The sequence below is a fragment of the Cydia amplana genome, chromosome 5 (genome assembly GCF_948474715.1).
Source record: "Cydia amplana chromosome 5, ilCydAmpl1.1, whole genome shotgun sequence".
NCBI classification, from domain to species: Eukaryota; Metazoa; Arthropoda; class Insecta; order Lepidoptera; family Tortricidae; genus Cydia; species Cydia amplana.
In genome coordinates this window covers 12,962,202-12,981,720 of record NC_086073.1, presented here as the reverse complement: position 1 = coordinate 12,981,720, position 19,519 = coordinate 12,962,202, and the positions used below count along the sequence as shown (strand labels likewise).

The following is a 19,519-nucleotide window of genomic DNA, read 5'->3' as shown; positions in this document are numbered from 1 at the left end:
CTAGGCGTTTTACATAATACGGTTTTTCAATGTTATAGGCTACGCTTGTAGCGTGTAGCTCGCACTGGCACTGAATGATAAGTTAATAATAAAAAGAAAAAAATATCTAATCAAATTTTATGAGTAAAATAACGTCCGACTGCATTTGACATACAATGTGTGAGGTGATGAATGATATTAATCAATTTGCTAAGCATATGCTTATTTACACGCGTGAACATTACAAAGTCTATAACTCTGATTATCACCAAGCGAATCTTGCTTTCAGACATAATAGGCTACGCGGTCGCCTTTCAATCTTAGCAATGTCAAGACCTTATATTTACTTAAACAAAACTTTAATAGTGTAGTGTAGACTGTAACATAAAAAAACCGGCCAAGTGCGAGTCGGACTCGCGCACGGAGGGTTCCGCACCATCAACAAAAAATAGAGCAAAAAAAATCGTGTTTGTTGTATGGGAGCCTTAAATATTTATTTTATTTTATTTTTAGTATTTGTTGTTATAGCGGCAACAGAGATACATCATTTGTGAAAATTTCAACTGTCTAGCTATCGCGGTTCATGAGATACAGCCTGGTGACAGAGGGACGGACGGACGGACGGACAGCGAAGTCTTAGTAATAGGGTCCCGTTTTTTACCCTTTGGGTACGGAACCCTAAAAAAATGGGTTAATAGAAAACATAAGGAAACAATGTGGCCGTGCGTGAAGGCCAATAAGGCATATACGCCGGTCGTGGTACCTAGCATACCTACTCGTATATATGAGGTATATCGCGAGTACCGGGGAATGACACGCCAGCCCGCAATCTCATTCGTGCTTCCTAGCCACTACAACGCCCGACGTGTAGGAAATTAGACGCGATTAGCCAACGTAACCACCGCAGGACGCGACGAGACATATGGGCTTGTTAAAATTATGCTTCGTGTAAACATGAAGAGATACAATTTTAACTTGTAGGTATAAAAGGGTCTCATGAGATAAATAAATGGTTCACTACTCTTTAGAGTTTTAAATATCAGATCGTTGGCCTAAGATGTATCAATATTAGTAGTTTTAGTAACAGGCAATTGTTGCTAAATACATTTTCTCAAAAATGGACGGCAAAGTCGACGTTGCCGGTTAAAAAATAGGTCGCGAAGTGCGTAGTTTATGGTCATTCAAAAAATTAAAAAGTTAAAAACATTGCAGTCTCGATTTTGGGACTGCAATGTCGCATACGAATTCCATTATTTAACGAGTTCCAAACTTTTTAAAACTTTAAATGGCCATATCAAATGAAGGCATAGGTCCCATAAACAGCCAAACAGATGATCAGCACTTATTATTATAAAGCCTATAACAGACTATCGCACCGCACTGCGACTTTGGAGCGTCGCACCCATAAGTGAGAGCGAGAAACAGATATCTCTTTCTCGCTCTCACTTATGGGTGCGACGCTCCAAGGTCGCGGTGCGGTGCGATAGTCTGTTAGAGGCTTAATGTTGGTACCGCGACTATTTAGGTGTCTCAAATAGGTTGGCGTATTTTCAGCAGAAAAATACACTTCTTTTTTTTTTTAAAGGCGGCAAGCAAATTTTTTTAATGGTTGTATTTTTTTCTGTGAAAATTAGAACGTTGCTTCTGTAAGTTCTGTAAAATATTTTTATTTCTTGCACCATTTTTGAGAAAAGCACTATATATGACTCGGCTGGAAGGCTACTTGCTGGCTTCGGATTCAATTAAACGGACTCCCAAGGTCGTCCGTTTAAAACGAATCCTCAGCCTGCAAGTAGCTACTTCCGAACCTCGACAATAATGTACTATTACTTATGTATTATTTAGAACATCAAAACGAGACAATTCTGACAAACCAAAACAATGAGGTTGTATTGTTTTTAGGGTTCCGTACCCAAAGGGTAAAAACGGGACCCTATTACTAAGACTCCGCTGTCCGTCCGTCCTTCCGTCCGTCCGTCTGTCCGTCTGTCACCAGGCTGTATCTCACGAACCGTGATAGCTAGACAGTTGAAATTTTCACAGATGATGTTTTTCTGTTGCCGCTATAACAACAAATACTAAAAACAGAATAAAATAAAGATTTAAGTGGGGCTCCCATACAACAAAAGTGACTTTTGACCGAAGTTAAGCAACGTCGGGCGGGGTCAGTACTTGGATGGGTGACCGTTTTTTAGCTTGTTTTTTTTGCTTGTTTTGCTCTATTTTTTGTTGATGGTGCGGAACCCTCCGTGCGCGAGTCCGACTCGCACTGGGCCGGTTTTATTACTGATACTACGATGGCCACCGCCGGTTTTCATCATCAGATCAGTTCGATGGTGATGGTACTTATATTGTCACCTAAAACCATAATATTGTATTGTCACCTAACTTACATAAGTAAGTAGGTATGAGAAGTTACAGCTCATTCGAATAATATGAAGTGGGTCTAATTTAGCTGGCAAGATTTGATACCAAACATACAAACAACGGGACAGGTGAAACTAGATAAAAGCTTGTAAAATAATCTGCGCTTTAAATAAGCATGTCCATCTAATAATAACTAAAATTAAAAAAAAAAAACATTTATGCACTAATCACTAAACCAAGATAATGTCAAATCATTTGCTAGCAGGTTGCTACGAAAGGCACAAACCGCGCTACGCCGCCGTAGCACGACAAGGCATAGGTAATAATTAGTCCGTGAGGGCGATTCGAACTTTATAATCTTGTTATAATATCATTTAGATATCAAAATTAATCATAAATGTAATTTGGCTTGTACTGCGCTGCAAGTAGGTAAATACTGCTGCCGCTAGGATAGGTAGGTAAAAGACGCTACGAAAACTTGCCCACTTCTTGCTTGCTCGGCTCGCTCGGCCGCAACATTAAGAAATTCTCATTGTTTTGACACTTTTGACCAGTGTTGTGCTTTAATTTTCGTTGGTTGGTTATACATATATAAAGAAAGTAAAATAGATTTTTGATAAAAAAAACGCTCCCTCCCCACTGTGAAACTAAAGTAGTAAATACCCAAAATTCTGAAGTCTTAGTATAAAAGGATCTAGTCAAAGCGATCCAAACCGTTCAAAGCAGTGCAGCAGGTAACGTTCATTGAATATATCAATGGCAAGTAATTTACGAAAGATATCGGAATCGAAATGCTTCTTTTAACTTTTGGAATAGTAAATCCTCAAGGAATCGCAGTGTTCCAAGACGGGAGTGGAAGTGATTCCGAGCCGCTTACACAAGCACCCTGGCTCCGGGACTGCATAATACATTGCGGTGAATGCACCGCAGTTTGATCCTTTTCCAGACAAGGTAAGTACGACTGTACCTCGAGTGGAAAGTTCTCTTCATGTTACTTCCACTTTTCTGCCAAGTGCGGACATGAACTACAGTAAGGGGCTTTAAGGTTTCAGCGTCCATCGACAAAGTTTCGAGGATGACATCTCTTTGTACTCTATTCTTAAACAGAAATATCGAGTTTTCAAAATGAATCGTTTATCATAGCGCACATTGATTATTCATGACTAATAGTACAAGCGACTTTCGTTTCACTGGGCATATTGAATTTATACGAGGATGACATCATATTCATATTTTATGCGTTTTAAAATACTCCGTGTTTCACTCGAATGCATGGCTGAGAATATGGTTTTAGTATTTAGATATCAAAGTTTGAAATGGCGCACTAGAACCTTTAGATTGCTACGCTAGAAGATAGAATTTTGTTCCCGGACCACCTCTAAAGCTCGTAAAACTCTAACGGCCCGTGGATAATAAATATAGGATACTGTTTTACCCCAAAGAATACCGAAACGAGCAGGGGTTGTTCCCGCCCGCAACCATTTCATCTGTTATAGACAAATTATTATGTTGCCGAATACATTTTCGAAATCAAATTGCTTGAAGAATGTTTGAACATAAAACAGAGTAATAATGGTATGAAAAGTTTTGTTATTATAGGTATTAAAAACAAATAGAAATTGTACAACAAGTTTGTTTGCAAGGATTACTGGTATAGGATCACACACTAACTGCAAAAACTGTCGTAGCCTCAAGCTACCTGACACAGTATCACTGTATCAACATATTATCAACGTAGACAGACACTAAATTCAGTAGTATACTTATTCACTGTGTAATTTTACTGTAAAGGAGTGATGACAAAGCGGAATGGACGTAATAAATAAGATCTGCCGTTTTACTTATTGCTTACCAGCGATTGACAATAAAATATCTTTGTGGTAAGGACTAATTATAGTTTTACTTAACTAATGTAACTAATGGTCTAATGGTACTGAAATAATGTAATCAACTCAGAATTACGAAATATGTAGGTAGGTACATATTTAAACTACTTATATATTTTTCTATAACTCAAAGAAAGTGTGTTCATCACAGTGTTCATACATTAATTACAACAAATAACGTTTTTAGGTAAGCTATTACGCATTAGAATTTTATAAAAGTTTGTACGTATTAAAAAAAAACATTCATTTAGTATAAATATGGAAGTATTGCAGGTACATATTATAGGAAAATGTATTTATGGATCTACATTTATTAGTGTAAGTCGGTTTTCACTTAAAAACCGGAGAAAGATTATAGCACGAATTAATTTAACGTGAGTTAACTAAAATATAAGACCTATCCAGAGTCTAAGAGTCCGTCTATGGTTTGCTATTTGCTATAGTACCTACACTACAATTTAGCTCGGAGTGATACTGAAGTGAGAGAGTGCGAATGCGAGGTACACGGAGTTTGTAATATAAACAGGGAGCAATTGGAGGTACAATAGTGCCACAGGTATGTAGGCTTGACGTCGAGTGGAGAGGCAATCTGGCATTTATTAATGCGGACCGCCCCGGAGCCCTGGACAATGGCTCGTGTTTCTCGGGGATTGTGCTCCAGTGCGGGCCCGTGTGTGCACAACACAAAAACAATGAGAGCCCGCATTACGACCTTCACTCGTTCAGACAATTCAAAACAAACACGTGGAAGGTCAAGCGGGAAAAATGTTTGAATAATTGCACAGTTTGTGTTTCCACAAAAACATGTTACGTAAACATAATATTGGTAATACAGTCGCCAACAGATACATATATCGGAGCGGCCAAGGTGTTCACAAATACCTGAACGAAGCCTGCGTATTCAGTTAAGAGACTGTATCTAAAAGTTAAATGTTATTAACTTTCCTTTGTGTAATATATATTACATTATATGTTATTAACTTTCCTTTGTGTAATATATATTAAATTATATTTGTTGGAATAATAGACTAAAAGCATGTACCTAACTAGGTACTCGTATTTGTAATTACTAACAGTTACTCGGTAGTACTGTATATGTATTAAGGTGAAAATTTACAAGAAAAAGCTCCGAGACAAATATCGAGGAATCTTGAGCCATTTTGCTGAGCAAAAGTTACGAAAGATAAGCGGAAAAGATCTTGGTATTTTGCCAAGAGAGTAATCATGAAAAATATGACACGCAGACACGGCAAGATATTAAAATACGAAATAAATTTTCAGGCAGACAAAAAGATACAAAAAGCATTGGCCGTACTGGAGACCGATTTAGAACTCTGTTCCTATCCAAATTGCCTCAGTGTGAGAGCTTGCAATGTTTATCTTTAGCACTTACTTTTAAGTTAGCTCCTATATACTGATATGACTCCGGGCTAAAATCTGAAAACAAAAAACAATACTTAAAGTAAATTTACAAAAATATTCACTAATTTTATAATAACACATTTGTAGACACATTTCACATTCCAGTCCGCACTGAATGTCCAATTAAACTAATTTAGGTAGGTATTGATCTGTAATAATAACAATTTTGAAGGGCAAGCATTTTCCAATGGGTATCATGACAATGGGTACTTTGTGGTACAAAACTTACTGCAGCGCTGTTAAAGAATGAGGTTAGACAGTGCACATTAAAACATGTAATACGCTTGGGCAAAGCGCGCAAGAGCAAAATTTTTTATAGCGAGCATTACGCATTCAAAAGCTGGTTTTATTTCAGATCCAATGAAGCGGTGGTCGTGAGAGCAGTGAAATCATGCTGCTGAATCAGCTAATAATTGAGAATATACAAATGAATTTTTGGAAGATTTCCATCATCATTTATATTTTCCGTGAAATTCAAATGTCTCTTTTAAACTTACTATGTATTACTAATAGTCTATTAGACATTGCTTGTTAAAATGTATGGATAGGTTGATTAAAATAACAACAGCTTTATAGAAGAACTAAAAAAAAACTATAAGAAGAAAGACTACTTAAATATTTCAGATTCCTATACATTTTCAATGTGTACGGTACGTTGAATAGCTTGAAAGCGATGTAATTTTCAGTTATTTCCAATGGTATATTTTCTTTCAGTTGACCATGCTGTATGTCGAAGTGTAAGTACGTAGTCTAAAATAAACATATCCTGAATTGATCTGCGGTGTAGATCGGTAGACTAAGTTATCCAAATATTTAAGTTTTCCTTCGATATATTTGCCTTTGAAAACCATGTTTTCTATTTCAATTTAAAACGATCCATATAATACTCGTATTCAATTTCAATTTAACATCATTCCTAAATGTTAAATTGAAATATTATTTAAGTTTAGCCCACACACTGCTGCGCGAATATAAAACTAAGCCAATTACAAGTTTTCCAATATGCCCGGCAAATTATAGCAATGTTAAACTCGCAATAGCCCTTAAACGTGGCTTCTTGCTGAGTTTGCTTCAAATTGAAGTTTGGAGCGCGTATACGTCGCTGTGCTATGTAGCTACCATTCCAATATACAAATATTATCTAAAAATATTACAAGCAATACATGTTCATATATAAAATACTAAACACTAATGCTGGATGACTTAATAAATGCTTTAAAATGAGGGCAGAAATTTCCATGATATAGGTTTAAAAAAATACTGGTTATATTCAAGTGTATTTTTTTTAGTGTGTTTTATATCTGATAATAAGTGATATGAGATACTTGAATATTGAAACATTCTTACTTCGTGTAATCCAGAGAAGTAAAAATGAATAGAGTTGTGGCACAAGTCGTCGACAGTGACAGCTGGAGGAGACGCCACATCAAAATTATGCTTATCGGGCAACGATTGGGAATGCTCAATCGTTGTCGTTGTCATAACAACGAACCTTGAAATACATATACACATTGTACCTACATTATGTACATAGTTTGAAAGCGAGAATCCTATTTATTTTACACATTGTAATCATTTAAAAATCTCGTAGAAATTTGCTATTTGAAACTTCAGAATATTTTAATTCAGTAAGTATTCCGTAAGTTAAAATTAAAAGGTAAGCTTGAGCGGTTCGTATTTATTATCAAAGTAGCATATCGTAGGTTTAATGTGGTTTAAGTATGTAACTCTTTAGCATGAAACTGGATATAATCGTCAGACCTATCTGCTCCAATGTCGTCAGCGTGTTATTCGAGGGTGTCATGATTCGCACGTCAGCGTCGCCTTACCCACAGAACAGTTGTTCCGCAAAACAAATGGGACTATAAATATTAATCATAACATTAAAGCTCAGATATAGTAATTCAGGAACTTGAGACTCGGGTTCCAAATAAATTAACAGTCTTAAGGCAAATATCTCGTCGCAAATGTGCAAAGTTTAGTTGTAATACCCCGAATCGAGAGTTTAAATGTATTACTCCTGTGGTATTTGCAGTACGTTCGCGTTGCTACTCTAGTTACATAATCACATTTTGTAACAAGAAATGTAAAAAAACACAGTCGAAAAACTCCATTACGGAGCGGCATTCGTTTCGCCGCGGTGACACAATGCGCGTTAACCGACAAAATGAGAGCGTCGCAGCTAGTTACGGAAATAAAAGCCGTTATTATGAATCGCGCAACATTGGCGCGGCGGCGGCGGGTGGGGCCAGGTAAACACAGTTATTTGCATTACACGCCCCGGCCCTTGGCTAGGATTTGTGACATCCGCCGGTAAGCTCCGCGAACGCTCTCTCGCACCAACTCTAATTATTGTTGAATTCATTGCGGAGCCGACGAGTCGCGGGAAATTCAATTTTATGTATCACGATAGCTGTCTAGAACGAGCTCTGTACGTCGTTTAAGAAGCACGTAGCACTCATATCAGCGTTAATAATAGATAAATTATATTTAAAAAAAAAAGGCCGACGAGAAAAGGCTATCTAATGTAAGTTCCTATTAAAAGCATTAGTAATCTACATCTATGTAGTTATTTTAGACCAGAATAAAAGGTGTGGTAACTAAGTCTAAATTAGTGCTTGAAACACGTTCATGTGGGGGGCTAATAACCGTCGGAGTGGCGAGGATAAGTTAAAGTAAGCCGCGTGAGCCGCAAGTGTGCAAGTTCGGCGTTATCGGCGCAGCTAACGTGTTGTGCGCCTTTTTAGCGAACGTCTGAGCGGCGGCATTCAAAAGCTTAGTTGGCTCAGTGAGACAAAGGCCGCTGACTAACAAATGTTTTGTTGCTATCTTTCATATTATTGAGTTGACTTTGACATTTGAAATTGGGTTTGCTTAGCGCAGGCTTTATTCATAAGTAGGTTAACGACTTTGTTAATTTAGGTTAAAATATTCACTGCTACTAATAGCGAGGAGTTTACGGTAAGGCCTTTTTATGATAATTAATTTTAGTAATTCTATGAAATTAGTAAAAATATTTTAGACTTTCATAAACCTATTTTTCATAGAATATAGTCATTTGAAGATTGATTTTTTTACGGAATTCATCAGTAAATACATAGAGTACGTCTAAGCTAGAGTCTGTGCGGAAAGAGAAGAGTCGTGGAATGTATGGGGCCCAATACATTCCACGTCTCTTCTCTTTCCGCACAGAGTCTAAGTATGCACCGAGTTTGACAGAAGTGTGGGAGTGACATTATAAACATCATGTTTTATAGAAATATGACATTTATACTTATAACGACGCTTTTCACACTTTGTTTTGGCAAATGCAGAGTTAGCTTAGTTGGACTTATTGATGGTTTACTTAATATAATTTTTTACATAAAAATAATATTATCTAGTTACAGGCCATTAGGTGGCTTTATGTCGCCTTTAATCTTCATCATAATAGTTGTTGTACTATCTTAATACTGTGTCTTCTTAAGTAAGAACATTGTATATATTATGGTGGAGATATTTGCTGTGTTGGTAGCTCAGATGGGCTAGCGATCCAGTGGTCGTGGGTTCAAGTCCCACCCAAGACAGTACATTTTCCACTTTAATTTATTCCTAAGCTTAACTGACTAAGATCATTTTTAGGGTTCCGTAGCCAAATGGCAAAAAACGGAACCCTTATAGATTCGTCATGTCTGTCTGTCTGTCTGTCTGTCCGTCTGTCCGTCTGTCTGTCCGTCCGTATGTCACAGCCACTTTTCTCCGAAACTATAAGAACTATACTGTTGAAACTTGGTAAGTAGATGTATTCTGTGAACCGCATTAAGATTTTTACACAAAAATAGAAAAAAAACAATAAATTTTTGGGGTTCCCCATACTTCGAACTGAAACTCAACAATTTTTTTTTCATTAAACCCATACGTGTGGGGTATCTATGGATAGGTCTTCAAAAATGATATTGAGGTTTCTAATATCATTTTTTTCTAAACTGAATAGTTTGCGCGAGAGACACTTCCAAAGTGGTAAAATGTGTCCCCCCCCCTGTAACTTCTAAAATAAGAGAATGATAAAACTAAAAAAAATATGTGATGTACATTACCATGTAAACTTCCACCGAAAATTGGTTTGAACGAGATCTAGTAAGTAGTTTTTTTTTTATACGTCATAAATCGCCTAAATACGGAACCCTTCATGGGCGAGTCCGACTCGCACTTGGCCGCTTTTTTACTACTTTTTAAGTGGCGTCAATTTCAAGGTCATTTGGTATTGACAGCGTCTTGAGATACATATTATCGAGCAGTGTTAATATTTTCTATTTATATGCCAACTGACTGTAGTGAAAACTTAGTTGAATTCACAGACTGTCTTGCGGAAATTGGTGCTGTCATTGAGAGCCAAGATATTGAAACTGTATTTTTATTAGGCGATTTCAATGCACATCCTGGTACACCTTTTGCAACTGAACTTAAGCAGTTTTGTATCGAGCAATCGTGGTCGTGTGTAGATTTAGACTTGCTGCCTGCGGACTCATATACTTTTGTAAGCGACGCGCACGGCTGTCGGCGCTGGCTTGACCACTGTGTTGTTACCGCTGCGGCTCGACAAACAGTGGTTAATATGTCAGTGCTGTATGACACGTATTGGTCGGATCATCACCCCATATTAGTTGAATGTAATATGGAGCTGATTAAGCCAAAAATAATAACATCTTTGCAAACTAATAATCGAGCAGTCATTTGGGGTGACCGTGATCATGCACAAATAGACTTATATGAGAATCTGTGTAACACAAAGCTAAAAAATGTTGACTTTCAGGCTGAATTTTGCAACTGTAGCAATGGAATATGTGGTAACAAATATCATATGGAGCTATTAAAGAAAATGTACTCCGATATTATCTGTACTCTGACTGATGCTGCAAAAAGATCTAGTAGTATTAAGAAGTCCATTAGAAAGCGACAGGTAACGGGTTGGAACCGTCATGTCCGTGAGGCTCACGGTAAGGCTAGACTGTTTTTTCAAAATTGGGTTCTGCACGGAAAACCGTCATCTGGGCATATTTATGAACAGATGCGCGATTCCCGAAAGGTTTTCAAGGCAAAATTGAAGTGGTGTCAAAACAATGAACAGCAAATAAAATGTGACATGATTGCTGAGCACCACTCAAATAAAAACTTCGGACAGTTTTGGAAAGCTGTGAATCAGCATAACCACAAGTTTGGCCTTCCTGTGAGCGTCGCCGGAGCTCATGACCCGAAAGATATTGCTAACCTTTTTCAGCGACATTTCAGAGTGCAATCCCCGTTAGGGCCTCCCACGCGGGTGTTCAATGTTGATGCCGGTGTACCGGGGGAAACCCTTATCATCACGGCTAGTCAAATAACGGATGTTATTAAAAATATGGTTAGAGGTAAGTCACCGGGACACGACGGCCTCAGCATTGAACATCTGCAGCATGCTGGTGCGCATTTGCCTAGGGTTCTTGCATTATTTTATACCCTATGTCTGAAACACTCGTACCTACCCGATGACCTCATGCGCACCACTGTTGTCCCAGTAATTAAAAATAAAACCGGCGATGCTACTGAGGTTTCAAATTACAGGCCAATATCGTTGGCAACTATTGTAGCCAAGGTATTGGACAGTGTGTTGGATGGTCACTTGGAGCAGCACTTCCGTCTTAATGATGCACAGTTTGGTTTTAGGCCGGGGCTGTCGACGGAAAGTGCTATCCTGTGCCTCAAACAGACTGTCCAATATTATACTAAAGGCAGAACACCGGTGTTTGCATGTTACCTAGATTTGTCGAAAGCTTTCGACCTTGTGTCTTACGACGTACTCTGGGACAAGATAAGTAAAGAGACGACCTTACCCTGTGAAATTACATCTCTTATGAGTTATTGGTATAACCATCAGAAGAATAGTGTCAGGTGGGCAGGGTCTCTGTCGGAAGAGTATGGGTTGGAGTGCGGGGTGAGGCAGGGCGGGTTAACCTCACCTCGGCTCTTTAACCTGTATATGAACGGGTTAATGGAGGAGCTCAGCAGTACCAAAGTCGGATGTCATATTGACGGTGTTTGTGTCAATAACATTAGTTATGCTGATGACATGGTACTGCTGAGTCCTTCGATTGGGGCCCTCAAGCGCCTTCTGGCAATATGTGAAAGTTATGCGGTGGCCCATGGACTCAAATATAATGCTACCAAAAGTGAAATAATGGTTTTTAAGGCAGGTACCAAAACCTACACGCTACCAGCAATTTCATTAACAGGTGTGCCTTTAAAGCAAGTTAGCCAATTTAAATATTTGGGTCACTGGGTCACCGAAGACTTAAAAGACAACTTGGACGTTGAACGGGAGCGAAGGTCGTTGGCCGTTCGATGCAATATGTTGGCCCGCAGGTTTGCGCGATGCACAGAAAAAGTTAAGATCACTCTCTTTAAAGCCTTCTGTGTATCTTTCTACTCATGCAGCCTGTGGGTCAATTATACGCAAAGAGCGTACAGCGACCTTCGCGTCCAATACAATAACGCGTTCCGGGTGCTGATGGGGCTGCCGCGACACTGTAGCTCCTCTGGTATGTTTGCCGAAGCAAGGACAGACGGCTTTGCGGCCGTCATGAGGAAAAGGTGTGCCTCGCTCATGGCCCGTCTGCGCGACAGTCCCAACCGCATTCTGAGCGTGTTTGCAAACCGCTGGGACAACCCTATGTTAGCCCGGTGGACGTCCATGCATGTTGTCAAACACTGCTGACGGTATGTACCTTATATTTTTATTTATTGTTTTAAATTGTTTTAAAATGTATACTTATATTTTTATTTATTGTTTTAAATTTTAAATTTTGTGCTAGTTAATAAATTAATAATTAGTTTTAAGTTTCACTAACAAATATGTATGGGCTCTGTCTGAAATAAATGTTATTATTATTCTCTTTATTTACTTGAACTCTCTAGGCTAGGTGATTTATAATATGAATATAAAAGTAAAATATAAAAACACTTACAAAACAATAAAAAATACATATAAACACATTATAAAAAACCTAACCTAGGGTGCCGCCAGCAGCGGGGCAAGGCCCAAGCTGCCGGTGGTCAGGGCCGCAGAGAGAGGAACCGGCGGACTATCCGCGCCGTGTCCAAGATCACCGCCTTCTGCATCTGGCCCTTGATCCAACCACCTAGCGAGAGTCTCTCAAGATGTTGGTCGAGACTCTTCGCTATTAGACCGTTCGCTGAAACAACTATCGGGACAATGATCGTCGAATCAACATCCCACATGGCGGTTATCTCGTGAGCCAAGTCTAGGTACTTACTGGACTTGTCCTTCTCGGCTTTCACGAGATTCTCATCATGGGGGATGGTGATGTCAACGAGCACGGCCCGGCGTTGCGCTCGATCTATTATCACAATGTCAGGCTTATTGGCTACAATAGTCCTGTCAGTGATGATAGATCGATCCCAATAGAGCGTGGCACGACCATTCTCGAGAACAGGCGCAGGTAAGTACTTGTAGTACGGTACTTCGCGGTCCACAAGGCCGTATAGAAGAGCAAGCTGCTGGTGAATAATCCTGGCTACGAGATTATGTCTGTGCAAGTACTCGCCGTTAGCAAGATGAGAGCAACCGGAAATGATATGCCTGAGTGACTCTCCGGGACGGCGGCATGCCCGACAAATGTCGACCGTACCGTCCTTCAGGATATATTTCCGATAGTTGTTCGTCATCATTACTTCGTCCGCAATTGCACAGGCAAAACCCTCGGTTTCTCCGAAGAGGTCCCCGAATCGTAACCAGTTCACCGACGCGAGCAGGTCCACATCGGGTCCCGTGAGGGCCTTGTAGAACCGCCCGTGTAGCACCTTACTCTCCCATGCCGCCTTGCGATCCGCAGTACTTAGTACCACAGGTTTGCGCCAGTTCTCGTTTGCCAAGGAGAGCGGCGTGAGGTTCCTGTCTACTGCCACCACATCACGATGCATCCCACACTCGTTGTTAAGGAAATAATTCCTGAGATTGTACACCTCGCGGTTGTGGAGATCCTTGGCGTTTAGGAAGCCTCGGCCTCCACATTTCCGTGGGATGTACAATCTCATGACTGACGAGCGTGGGTGTAGCATACGATGTGCGGTGAGCAATGATCGGACCCTCCGATCCAGGGCGTCCAGCTCGGTCTGAGTCCACCTTAGTATGCCAAAGGAGTATGTGAGTAGGGGCATTACCCAGGCGTTGAAGGCGCGCACTTTGTTGCCTCCTGACAAAAGACTGTTAAGGACTTTTGTGAGCCGACTAAAAAAGCGCTCCTTCACCGACCGTCTAATACCCTCGTCCTCAATACCCAACGACTGTGACATACTAAGGTATTTATAGGTTTCTGATTCAGAGATAGATCTGAAAGACATTGTCTCAGAAGGTTGTAAATTTGTTGAATTTACAACCCTCCCCCGCTGTACATGCATAACCGCACATTTATCGACACCAAACTCCATGTTGATGGCACTACTGAAGACTTCGGTGGTTTTCAGTAGATCCTTCAAGTCTTGGTTATTTGGTGCAAATAATTTGAGGTCATCCATGTACAGTAGGTGAGAAATGACTTCACCCTCTCTCCGAAGCCGACAACCTAGTCCCAAATCCTTCAGCAGGGTGCTGAGGGGATTGAGAGCTAGGCAGAACCATAGGGGACTCAGACTATCACCCTGAAATATTCCTCGCTCAATCCTTATGAAATCCTGCGGGCCAGGGCGGTCATCCCCGCCTCCTGGTTGACGAAGGACTGTGGTCCACTGCCTCATACACGCACTTAGAAAGGCTCTCAAAGCTGCATCAACTTTATACAGCTCTAAGACCCTCCCCAGCCATGAATGAGGCACCGAATCATAGGCCTTCTTATAGTCAATCCAAGCGGCTGAGAGGGCCTCCTTGTTCCGCCGTATTTGCTGGCAAATGGTCATGTCTATGAGGAGGAGCTCTTTAGTACCACGGGACCCAACCCTACATCCATTTTGAGCGGGGGCCAAAATATTGTTAGCGACAATGTGCGCGTTGATTTTTGTCCTCAAAATGGATGTAAGGAGCTATTTATTATTATTATTATTCTCTTTATTTATTTTAACTCTTAGGCTAGGTTATTTTATAATATGGATATAAAAATAAAATACAAAAACACTTACAAAAACAATACAAAATACGTATAAACATATTATAAAAAACCTAACCTAGGGTGCCGCCAGCAGCGGGGCAAGGCCCAAGCTGCCGGTGGTCAGGGCTGCAGAGGGAGGAACCGGCGGACTATCCGCGCCGTGTCCAAGATCACCGCCTTCTGCACCTGACCCTTGATCCAACCACCTAGCGAGAGTCTCTCAAGATGTTGGTCGAGACTCTTCGCTATTAGACCGTTCGCTGAAACAACTATCGGGACAATGATCGTCGAATCAACATCCCACATGGCGGTTATCTCGTGAGCCAAGTCTAGGTACTTACTAGACTTGTCCTTCTCGGCTTTCACGAGATTCTCATCATGGGGGATGGTGATGTCAACGAGCACGGCCCGGCGCTGCGATCGATCTATTATCACAATGTCAGGCTTATTGGCTACAATAGTCCTGTCAGTGATGATAGATCGATCCCAATAGAGCGTGGCACGACCATTCTCGAGAACTTGCGCAGGTGAATACTTGTAGTACGGTACTTCGCGGTCCACAAGGCCGTATAGAAGAGCAAGCTGCTGGTGAATAATCCTGGCTACGAGATTATGTCTGTGCAAGTACTCGCCGTTAGCAAGATGAGAGCAACCGGAAATGATATGCCTGAGTGACTCTCCGGGACGGCGGCATGCCCGACAAATGTCGACCGTACCGTCCTTCAGGATATATTTCCGATAGTTGTTCGTCATCATAACTTCGTCCGCAATTGCACAGGCAAAACCCTCGGTTTCTCCGAAGAGATCCCCGAATCGTAACCAGTTCACCGACGCGAGCAGGTCCACATCGGGTCCCGTGAGGGCCTTGTAGAACCGCCCGTGTAGCACCTTACTCTCCCATGCCGTCTTGCGATCCGCAGTACTTAGTACCACAGGTTTGCGCCAGTTCTCGTTTGCCAAGGAGAGCGGCGTGAGGTTCCTGTCTACTGCCACCACATCACGATGCATCCCACACTGGTTGTTAAGGAAATAATTCCTGAGATTGTACACCTCGCGGTTGTGGAGATCCTTGGCGTTTAGGAAGCCTCGGCCACCACATTTCCGTGGGATGTACAATCTCATAACTGACGAGCGTGGGTGTAGCATGCGATGCGCGGTGAGCAGTGATCGGACCCTCCGATCCAGGGCATCCAGCTCGGTCTGAGTCCACCTTAGTATGCCAAAGGAGTATGTGAGTAGGGGCATTACCCAGGCGTTGAAGGCGCGCACTTTGTTGCCTCCTGACAAAAGACTGTTAAGGACTTTTGTGAGCCGACTGAAAAAGCGCTCCTTCACCGACCGTCTAATACCCTCGTCCTCAATACCCAACGACTGTGACATACCAAGGTATTTATAGGTTTCTGATTCAGAGATAGATCTGAAAGACATTGTCTCAGAAGGTTGTAAATTTGTTGAATTTACAACCCTCCCCCGCTGTACATGCATAACCGCACATTTATCGACACCAAACTCCATGTTGATGGCACTACTGAAGACTTCGGTGGTTTTCAGTAGCTCCGTCAAGTCTCGGCTATTTGGTGCAAATAATTTGAGGTCATCCATGTACAGAAGGTGAGAAATGACTTCACCCTCTCTCCGAAGCCGGCAACCTAGTCCCAAATCCTTCAGCAGGGTGCTGAGGGGATTCAGAGCTAGGCAGAACCATAGGGGACTCAGACTATCACCCTGAAATATTCCTCGCTCAATCCTTATGAAATCCTGCGGGCCAGGGCGGTCATCCCCGCCTCCTGGTTGACGAAGGACTGTGGTCCACTGTCTCATACACGCGCTTAGAAAGGCTCTCAAAGCTGCATCAACTTTATACAGCTCTAAGACCCTCCCCAGCCATGAATGAGGCACCGAATCATAGGCCTTCTTGTAGTCAATCCAAGCGGCTGAGAGGGCCTCCTTGTTCCGCCGGATTTGTTGGCAAATGGTCATGTCTATGAGGAGGAGCTCTTTAGTACCACGGGACCCAACCCTACATCCATTTTGAGCGGGGGCCAAAATATTGTTAGCGACAATGTGCGCGTTGATTTTTGTCCTCAAAATGGATGTAAGGAGCTTATTATTATTATATGCCATATTATAGAATAATTAACTTGGTGCATGCATGATCAATACATTCTAAACTCTAAAGAAGTAACAATAGAAAATAACTATGTAGTCTCATACTCATTCTAAATAAGAACTCATAAAGGTTGTCATATTCATGGATAGTGAATAATCTAAGATAATCCAATTATAGCATGGATTCTGTGACCCTTAATAGCAACCCAACCTTTGGGTCAACTACTTAAAATACAGGAAAACATAAAGGGACTTACTGTGACATAAGCGAATTAAAAATGTACCTACCCAGGAAATGTTTTAACGGTAACAAGGGTCCCAACTTTTGTGTTCCCCTAAAAACTTTAAAAAGAATTAGTAAAGTTGTGTGTGTACGCGCTTTCGGAACTCAATCGATGTGCGCGGCACGTCGTAGGTAAAACTCGACAAAAGTATGACAAAAGCACGCGCGCGTGAACCTTCCAAACTTCCCGAAGGATACACACCGCCACGTTATTTAGGGGCGTTCCTGAAAGGCAAGGTGTGTCATCTAGGGCCCAAGGGAATTCACTACGCTTTAAAGCTGGTAATTGGATGTGAGTCTTTTGAGATTTTTCCATCTTCCCGGGTCGTTCTGGGAGCGCGGATTAGGCCACGCACGGCACAGAGAGGGCGACGACGCGCCAGATTAATGTCGCGAGCAACGCGCCAAATTTAAAATGTCACGTTCCATTTTTCCAGCCAACAGGGCCCGTTACCGTCACGAATAGTTAATATTTCCGAATGTTCCGCTACCCCTCTGTGACAGTACGATAAAAATAGCCCGTGAAAATGGGCCAGTTGAGTCACTCCGTTTATGCAGTAAAAGAAATGGGTCAATTATTTTTTATGATAATACTAATTTAATTAAACAATTTTGAAAAGTTTATAGCCGCCCTTGGCACAAGGTGAACGAGACGCGACTGACAAAGGCAAAGGTCAATGTTTCGTCTGTCTACGGCTCACATACAGATGTTTTATCTAAACCGTAGCCAAAATGGAAACGGGTCGCAGGAAAAAAGGCAAAGTCGTAAAACTGGCGCCCACCAATCTCCAAATAAGGCCGGGCCGGCACCGGCGCGCCGCGCAGCGCCGGCCTTGACTCCCGGCCAAATGACATAAGTTGGCCCATGGGCGCGGATTCTTAACTAATCGATAAACACCAAGTGGAAGAACACAGAATCGTCGCCGCACCCACGCGTAGCAATTAACTCGATCCTAATTTAGTCACTATTCCATAAAAACACAATTATTCGAAACCGGTGAGTAACGATTGCAGACAAGAAGTAACATGTTGGAAACAATTTGGAAGGTACATTAAATATACATGCCTACTTTAATTTGAAAACGTAGACTTTACAGATTTTGTTGTATATCTAAGTGTTATCTAGTTTAATAATTTGCTGAATCACACAACAGGTATGAGGTATATCGAGACATACAAATTAACGCATAGCAAATTAAACTTTTCCAATTTTGATATTTCCCTACAAGTAAGACATTCATAAAAGGCCTTAATTTTAATAATTTGACTTTTATGTTGTATGCAGTGCGTGTCCGTGAGAGAGCCGTAAAATTTGCGTGCTGCTGGGAAATGGATGCCACGGATATGACATAAATTTTCAACTTTTACGTACCCTTGAATTTTGTTGCAACGATGTTAACTTAAGTTACTCAATATTATTTCGTCTACCGTTTTGCTGCCTGTTTCAATTTATATTTACGATGTTGGTAACCTCATTTGTGAAAAGTTTACTTGTAATTGAAAAACATTATCACAATCTTAGATTAAATACTTACATTTATTTGTCCCTACTTACACAAACAATAACTTTTTTGTATTGTAATTTATACTGATTAATTATTGGGTAATTAAGTACCTAGCTTCTCTCCCATTGTAACATCAACTCAACACTTTAATTACGTTGATACCTTTTCCAGAGACATTATCCCTATACGGATGCAAACAAACAGGCGGTTAAGATAAATCAGGGACTTTATTGTTTCATGGAGCGCAAGGCTTGCTGGTTGTTAGTTATTTCGAGCCACACGTTATATTACGTTATTATACCTATTTTGTTGCATAAAGCCAACGCTTGGTGTTTATGTGGTTGAACTGAAATGATTGAATTTAAAGGTAGTTTTGCCAATAATATCAACTTATATACGTGCTCCACAGGCCTCATGCAGAAGAAAGATTGGGCTGTAGTCCCCACTCTGACCTAAAGCGCTATATATTTTTAGATAGTACCTTTTCGGGGCGTTTTTAAAGAAGACTAAATTTGCTACAATACGACACTAGAATTATCTTATGTACGAAATATTTGATATTTACCAGTTGCTTTTCGGTGAAGGAAAACATCGTGAGGAAACCGGACTAATCCCAATAAGGCCTAGTTTCCCCTCTGGGTTGGAAGGTCAGATGGAAGTCGCAGCCGTAAAAACTAGTGCCTACGTCAAATCATGGGATTAGTTGTCAAGCGGACCCCAGGCTCCCATGAGCCGTGGCAAAATGCCGGGATAACGCGAGGAAGAAGAAGAAGAAGACGACACTAGAATTATCTCTGTAGATTGAATAGTTTCCGAGATAAATAAGCCTCACAATTTTTTTTTTTAATTGAA

At 41.0% G+C, this 19,519-nt stretch overlaps 1 protein-coding gene across 4 annotated transcripts in view; it reads right to left on the bottom strand.

The window, feature by feature from the left end:
- LOC134648085 (protein muscleblind-like) overlaps positions 1 to 19,519 on the bottom strand; it is a 368,389-nt gene that overhangs the window by 117,244 nt on the left and 231,626 nt on the right. For all 4 annotated transcript variants that reach the window (XM_063502540.1, XM_063502539.1, XM_063502541.1 and 1 more), the window contains one exon: positions 5,626 to 5,669. The gene's annotated coding sequence lies outside the window, so the exon portion shown is untranslated. The remainder of the gene's footprint in view (positions 1 to 5,625; positions 5,670 to 19,519) is intronic.